This window comes from Procambarus clarkii, chromosome 94, assembly GCF_040958095.1.
Source record: "Procambarus clarkii isolate CNS0578487 chromosome 94, FALCON_Pclarkii_2.0, whole genome shotgun sequence".
Lineage (NCBI taxonomy): Eukaryota > Metazoa > Arthropoda > Malacostraca > Decapoda > Cambaridae > Procambarus > Procambarus clarkii.
The window spans coordinates 5,299,162-5,306,411 of record NC_091243.1 but is presented as its reverse complement, the minus strand read 5'-3'; the positions used below and the strand labels follow the sequence as shown (position 1 = coordinate 5,306,411).

The 7,250-nt window shown below is 40.0% G+C and overlaps 1 long non-coding RNA gene across 1 annotated transcript; it reads left to right on the top strand.

Annotated features, from left to right (window-relative positions):
- Positions 1 to 1,241: 1,241 nt before the first annotated feature.
- On the top strand, positions 1,242 to 4,878 carry LOC138359897 (uncharacterized). The gene is made up of 2 exons (XR_011226124.1): positions 1,242 to 1,502; positions 4,645 to 4,878. It is a non-coding gene; the product is annotated as an uncharacterized lncRNA (long non-coding RNA).
- The last annotated feature ends 2,372 nt before the right edge of the window (positions 4,879 to 7,250 follow it).

The following is a 7,250-nucleotide window of genomic DNA, read 5'->3' as shown; positions in this document are numbered from 1 at the left end:
AGAGAGAGAGAGAGAGAGAGAGAGAGAGGAAGGGGGCAAAAGAAGAGAGCTGGGGGCCCAAGAGGGAAGAGGTGGGGGGCCCTGGGGCTCATAAACAGAGCGCCATCACTCCCCCCTCCCCCACAACCCAGTCCCGACACCTACTACCTTACGACCATTTGACTTGCTAATGACCAGACGCTGACGACAGCACGGGGAGTGGGGAGGGAAGCAGGGGAGTGGGGAGGGAAGCAGGGGAGTGGGGAGGGAAGCAGGGGAGTGGGGAGGGAAGCAGGGGAGTGGGGAGGGAAGCAGGGGAGTGGGGAGGGAAGCAGGGGAGTGGGGAGGGAATCAGGGGAGTGGTGAGGAAGGCAGGGGAGTGAGGTGACATGAGAAATGGGGAAGAAGGCACGCGGAATGGGGAGAGAAGCACAGGAAATGGAGAATGTGTGTATCTGTTCTATTTATTGCCTCAGTTGTGTGCAATATAATGTGTCTCCCTTGACAGGTCTATTAAGATGTATTATACAAGACATTATTCAATATTCTCTCTGTTGAAGGGGATGACATTTTATCAATAAGTTGGAGCTACGTGTTTGCTCAGGTACTTTACCTCAAGATCTATCAGTGATATAACATATACTTCATGGTCGCTGGTGGATGTAACACATACTTCAAGGTCTCTGGTGGATGTAAAATATACTTTAAGGTCTGTCATGGGTAACAACGTCCTTGACCTAGAGGAAACCTTGACCAAGAGGAAGCCTTGACCTAGAGGAAGCCTTGACCAAGAGGAAGCCATGACCAAGAGGAAGCCATGACCAAGAGGAAGCCTTGACCTAGAGGAAGCCTTGGCCAAGAGGAAGCCATGACCAAGAGGAAGCCATAACCAAGAGGAAGCCTTGACCTAGAGGAAGCCTTGACCTAGAGAAAGCCTTGACCAAGCGGAACCCTTGACCAAGAGGAAGCCTTGACCAAGAGGAAGCCTTGACCAAGCGGAACCCTTGACCAAGAGGAAGCCTTGACCAAGAGGAAGCCATGACCAAGAGGAAGCCTTGACCAAGCGGAACCCTTGACCAAGAGGAAGCCTTGACCTAGAGAAAGCCTTGACCAAGCGGAACCCTTGACCAAGAGGAAGCCTTGACCAAGAGGAAGCCATGACCAAGATTTTTGCGGATTTCCGGCTCTACGACCGATGAAAAATGCAACTTTTATACAACTACAAATATCTTTAGATTTACTTTAAATTTTGTCCAGAAAGTTTTCATATATAGATCCAGTTTCTGCCGTTCTTCTGACATAAAAAGACCTTTGGTTTAATAAGTTATTAAGATGTTTTCAACAATATTACTAGGGCGTTCACCGATTCTAACATGGGCGACCCTTTTGGAAACGCAACACATGGGTTGACCTGATTGATATAAGGAACAATAGTTTAGGTGCGGGGTGGCAGTGTGGATGGCGCTGACAAATATCTAGATTAAATTAACATTGATCTTCGGAAGGTCATAGTTCCCATATCGGTAAGGAGAGCGTCGGCCATGAAGCCTTGTTTAAAGTATGAATATTTTTCCTCTCTAATAAGGTATAATCTCTGTGATGGATTCACAAAAACTATTTTATATCTGCCTTTCTGATAACATATACAAATATAATCTTTATTTGTGAATATTTGTTAATTAAGCAATATATCAGAGGGCGTGTAGGGTTCGGTGTTCAATGAACGAAAAGGACTGGATCACTGTGTACAGGAGGCTGATATGGCAGCAAACTCTCTCCTGGCGACCATATTTCTTGGATAAGTCGCTCCACACAATTGTCGCTTGGACCGTCGACTTCCTATGGCGTCACCTCTCACATATTTACGTCTCATTTCGTTATGAAATTAGATTATTTCAGAGTAAAAATAGGTTTGATCATGTTCTATGTGTAGCACCAACATTATAGTAAGTAAATATACCATATTTCTTCATTACGTAATGCTAGGACGATTTGGGTAGTTTTGGGCTGATTTGGGTCGATTTGGGTAATTCTATGGACGGGTTTGCAGTGGTTGAACCCCATGCACAGATACCATAATTAAGATAGGGATAGATTAGTGCATAATATAGAGATATGAGAGCAGAGTTAGGTACATAATATCTGATTTTGGAGAGTATACCAACTGTTTTAGAGACTTTCTTAGTTGTGTGTTGTATGTGGGTACTGAAGTTGAGTCTCTTGTCTAGGAATAGGCCAAGAAACTTTCCATCATTTTTATTGCTAATGTTTACATTGTCTATCTGAAACTGAATTGCATTTGTAGATTTGCTTCCAAATAAGATGTAGTAGGTCTTTTCTACGTTAAGTGTTAGTTTGTTGGTTGACATCCATAAGTGGACTTTTTTTAGTTCATTATTAACAACATTATTTAGTGTTTGTGGGTTGGGGTTAGAGTAGATGAGGGTAGTATCATCAGCAAACAAAATAGGTTTCAGAATGTTAGAGACATTAGGCAGATCATTGATGTATATAAGAAATAGGAGAGGTCCCAAAATGCTGCCCTGTGGCACTCCAACAGTTATTGGTAGAGTGGGAGAGGTTATATTATTGATGGCTACACATTGTTGTCTATCACTAAGATAGGATTGGATATAGTCCAGTGTATGGCCTCGGATTCCATAATGATGGAGTTTACAAAAGAGGTAATTGTGATTAACAGTATCAAAGGCCTTTCTCAGGTCAATGAAGAGTCCAATCAGAAACTCATTTTTGTCAAGGGCTGAGTAAATTATATCAAGGAGACTAATAACTGCATTGCATTTTCAAAGACTTAATTTACACAGTTTACACAGTTAATTTCACTCCTAACTCTTCCTACTTCATTTCCTCCAGCATTGATACGAGTAACATGTCTGTTCCCATTTCCACCATAATATCACTTGTGGTGTTAACAATATCCTTTATTCCTGCTCACAGATAGCAAACCCTCAACATGTTTTCCCTATCTTTGGCACAAGTTACATTTAAATACCTCACCTAGAAATCACCCACAACCAAAATTCACTTACGTGCTTCTTTTACTGGCACTCCTTTCGTCATCTTAACTTTTAGGCAAATTGCAGCCTCCCAACAGCAATCATCCTCCAAAGCGGTGAGTGAATTGGAGATCTTCACAAAAGCTGCAGAAGGCCTTGTCAAAGTTTCCCCAAGTCCCATGTCCTTTGTCAGACTTCATGACAAGGACTTCCTAAGGCTGCTCTCCTCCTCTGCTTTATCTAGTGGGCAGACATGATGTTTCATCTGCCTAAGTTTCTCACACAGCAAGTCCACTTCTGTCCTCAGAGCACCACATGTTTCCACTAATCAAGGGCAAGATAAGGCTGAAGAACATTAGACGTCTTACGGCTATTGCTTCTAAAAATAAATCTGTATACTGTAGTATTCTATTTACTTTATTCTGTTCATTTATGCATTGAATTTTTGGCTTAAGATCCCTACTAATCATGATTCCTAGATTTTTTTTTTTTTTGCATTCAGATTTTGAAATTTCAACATTGTCCATCTGATATCTGGTAATGCCCGGGTCTGTCTGTCTACCTCCCATCTGTCCATCTATCTATCCACCAATCTGTATTTATCTATCCATACATTTATGTATCCACATAACTGTCCATCTATGTATTCATCTATCTATCCATTTATCCTATCTATCCATTTATCCATCTACAGCATTCACTTATCCATCCATCTACCCATGTATCCATCCATATATCCATCTATATTAATCTAGCCATCCAATCATATATCTATCCATTACTTATCCCTCTATCCATTTATCCATCCATCCATCCATCTATACAACCATCCATCTGCTCATATCTCTATCTGTACTTCTATCCATCTATTGATCTATCCATCCACCTACTGTGTCTGTCTTTCTCTGTCCCCCTCACTCTCTATGTCATGGTGTGTGTAATGTGTGGGCAGTCGCTAGTGAGAGGAGCTTAACGGTGTGAAATGCTGGAGAAAAAAAAAGAATAGTTATGCCTTACTCTGATAAAGGGCCCTGACTTGAGAAACCTTTAAAGCTCTGGAAGAATTGTCTGTTTTATGTGAATACCCTATGGGGTAAATTTGTTAATTTTCCTGAGACCAGTGAATAATAGTGCATATTACTACAAGAAAAAATTTGTTTTGAAAAGTTTGTTTTGAAAATACTTAGCTGTGTAGCTGGCAGGCAGTGCCAAAAATGTTGTGGGAGGGGGGGGGGGGGGAGGGGTCTGAATGTGGCTTTTGGCACTCTGTTCCCTTTGGAATTCTGGCGACCTCAACCAGCCTATATTCATCCCATATTACAGACCATTCCCGCTGCCAATTTGGGTAAGGCTCCAACTGTGTGGCCTCTAACTTTGGACAGAGACAGATAGACAGCCATTCTTTGTTATAGTATAGATTTTGCATGTAAGTGTATAAATGACATGTCTGTTGGTCTTCATGTATACGTATACCTGAAATAAAACAAATATTACTGCTAAAAAATATTACAGGACCATCCTGTTAATTACTAATATGTTCATACCACTAGTTTAATTCTTAAATTTATTAGAAGGGGTACCCAGCAGTCCCCAAGTCTCTGTCTGCCTGTCTCCGTGTCTGACTGACTGACTCTGTTTGTGTGGGCAGGTCTACAACCATGGTGGTTGGGTCAGGCTGTGTGGTGTGGAAGGCACCTGTCTTCCCCAACTGTTGTGGGTGGATTAGTCTGTTGTTTGCGACATCTCACCTTTCCCTGCCTTCAAGAGCCGGCAGTCCAATACTACAGCTACCATAATAACAGGCAAAATATGATATAAAAAAATGCAAACATGATTGCATATTTCTCATGTTTTATATACTAAGAATAAAAATTAATTACGAGTGCTGTTATGAATTTCCAAGAATCAGCACAGGGTTCCAATTGGTATCATGTCAAGTGGCATGTATTTCACTTAGGCCAATTCCGACATGACCATGTTGTCCATGTACCCCACAGGAATCAGGGTGCAAAGTTTGGTAAGGCTAGCCCCCAGTATCTGGCCTCAAATTTCAAACAGACATGCAGGCAGACAGACTGACATTTTAATTTATATAGATGATCTGCCCACAATATTTTAAAGAGAAAAACTTCCATTAATTTAGTGTTGAAAAGGTTTTTTTATTACAATGGAGGATAACATTAACAATTAATATATTTAAAATACAATCTTACGATATATTAAATAGTTTAGGGCAAATATACAACTTTAAAATGACAATTTATTTAAAACATGCTATATAAGAATTTAGCTTATTCAAACCTTATGCAGGGTGGTTTGTGCAGAATCTGATATAGTATATATACAAAGGAACTGGCTATGTTTAACCAATTAATTCTAAATCAATTAGTTATCCTAACCTACAATATGGACTGCCTGCAAGACTGACTCAACTGGGTACACTTATGAGTATTTTACTTACTATCAGTATACTGGATATCAGGTACTAATCATTAAAATCCAAAATTCATATTTTATGATGCTATTTCATACATTTTTGATGCACACTTAACAACAAGGTGTGGAACACTAACACCAGGAGAAGAGTCAAGCTAAAATAAATAATTAATCTAGTCCCAAGCATTACCTAGGACATGGTAAACTGTAAAGGAGAATGTACCACAGGAAGAACCCAAACCTTCAGGGAAGGTAACTACTCTACTGTAGTTGAATATGGGAGCTGCAAACTGACACTAGGGAAAGGGAACATTAGTCAAGAGCACTGGAGACAAAATATGATTGAAAAACACAATTGTGGAAGTATAAAAGAATACTAATAGCAACAAAGGCCCTTAGGTGGGACTTCAAGCATTCCAAAAAGCAAAAAATCATTAAGCTCTTTATAATAGACACCAATGAATCAGATAGGTATGTAAGTACATGTAAGTGGTTTAGCCAGCAGGCAGTGCCAAAAATGTTGTGGGAGGGGGGGGGGTCTGAATGTGACCTCTGGCACTCTGTTCCCCTTGCGCTCTCGGCGAGTGATCTGCATAGTTTTTTATTTGGTGTTGATACTCCTTATGCTTGGGCGGCATTTTATAGGTATGCTCTTATAGACAATTTCATTGCGAACACAGTGATACCAAATTTAAATACGTGCGCCTTCAATTATTGTCAGGACAGTCAAAAGAGTGTACACTTTTCGGTCTTACCGCGTAGGTGCGCGAAGTGCCGAAAGCATCTGGGGTATTGTTTTTTTTTGGGCGCCGAGAGCGCGAAAGTGTTAAAAACTTTGATCTTGTCACCTTAAGTACTGTATGAGCTCAGTTGTCTGCAGCCTGCTGAACCGAATACAATATTTGGGTTATCTAGCCAAAATTACATCCAGATAACTTTCTAGCAAAACTTCGCTATATCCAGACGGAAATCCAGATAACCAAAGATTAGGTTACGTAAATTTTCAAGAACTACACATTTCAAGATCTACAGTATCAAACAAGAAGATGAACTACAAGGTAAGCTGAAGTTTGTTTTAAACTACATATTTTTATTTCGAGTGTGTGTGGAAATTTGAATTATGTTGGTCGTGGTACAAAAAATTGTAAATATGGTCATTTGTTTACTTATCCGGTAAGAATTCTGCTTATCTAGATGTCTGGCTTATCCTGTGAGGGGTCTTTCCCATATAGTACAGATAAGCGAGCTTAGTCAGTACTTTTTCCTTTTTCCAGCAAGGTAATGTCTAGTTCTCCAAGCCTTTCTTTGTAGCTCTGTCAGCTACGTTCACAAAGTGGTCATGTAATAAATGTTTGTGATAAGCGAGCTTAGTCAGTACTTTTTCTTTTTTTCCAGTAAGATAATGTCTAATTCTCCAAGCCTTTCTTTGTAGCTCTGTCAGCTACATTCACAAAGTGGTCATGTAATAAATGTTTGTGATAAGCGAGCTTAGTCAGTACTTTTCTTTTTTCCAGCAAGGTAATGTCTAGTTCTCCAAGCCTTTCTTTGTAGCTCTGTCAGCTACATTCACAAAGTGGTCATGTAATAAATGTTTGTGCTTCTTCAGGTAGGGATTCCCACACTGTTGCTACATACTCTGGTACTGGTCCAGGTACCTCAGTGTCACATGAATTTTCACCAGCTTTACATACAGAACTAATATTATTTTGTTAATAATTTTGCTGCAGAACCCTTCTGGGATCTATGTTTTGCACCTCAAGGAAAAACTATTCTGGCAAATAATAATTTTGTTTTGTAATTTATGTTACAGTATTAACA